The following is an 854-nucleotide window of genomic DNA, read 5'->3' as shown; positions in this document are numbered from 1 at the left end:
ATATATATATATATGTTGTTTTTTTTCATTATCATCATTAGATGCCATTATGCTTGTTCCTTTCCAAAGGAGAAAGAAGAAATAATGCTTACAGGTGAGCACAAACATACACACACACATACTGAAGCCAAAGGAGAGGAGGAGGGGGAGTTTCAGTAGCAGCAATGTCTTTTTCCTCAACAAATTCTGATAACGGCCGACTGTCTTCAATCTTCATCTCACCAAATTAAAAAAAAAAAAGAAAAGAAAAAAGATTTTTTTAAAAATTCAAAGCCTACTTTAAATCTTCGGAAAGTACCCTACCAACTTTCACCCACCCATCATAACACAAAGAATGTGAAATCACCACATCTTGTTTTTCCTCTTTCTTTCGTTTTTTTTTTCCTTTTCATGAGAGCTGACTCAGGGGAAGTGGGGGGGTGAGTACGAGGTAAGGTAGGGCTGGTCAACAACAACAACAACAGTACACACTATTATTTTGTTTGTCACATATACACATATATATATATATGTGTTACATATATACATATATATGGAAGTCACAGGAGAGAGAAAGGGGGGAAGAGGAGGAAATAGGTTGAGAGCAGTGGGACGAGAAAGAGAGAGAGAGATTCTTTGATATTAACAAAATGTATCATCCCTGTACATTTAATAAACAACAAAACAAAACGGACATTACAATGTTTGATGATATTTCCAAAACAAAAACTACATCCAGTTTGTATCTCCCCCAGTTTTCTTGGCTGTTTTCTGGTAGTTAACTCCCTTTATTATTATTATTATTATTATTAATATTATTATTATTATTACTGTTTTATATATATATATATATATATATATTTTTTTTTTTTTTT

Source organism: Octopus bimaculoides, chromosome 18, assembly GCF_001194135.2.
Source record: "Octopus bimaculoides isolate UCB-OBI-ISO-001 chromosome 18, ASM119413v2, whole genome shotgun sequence".
NCBI classification, from domain to species: Eukaryota; Metazoa; Mollusca; class Cephalopoda; order Octopoda; family Octopodidae; genus Octopus; species Octopus bimaculoides.
Note: the sequence above shows the minus strand (reverse complement) of the source record.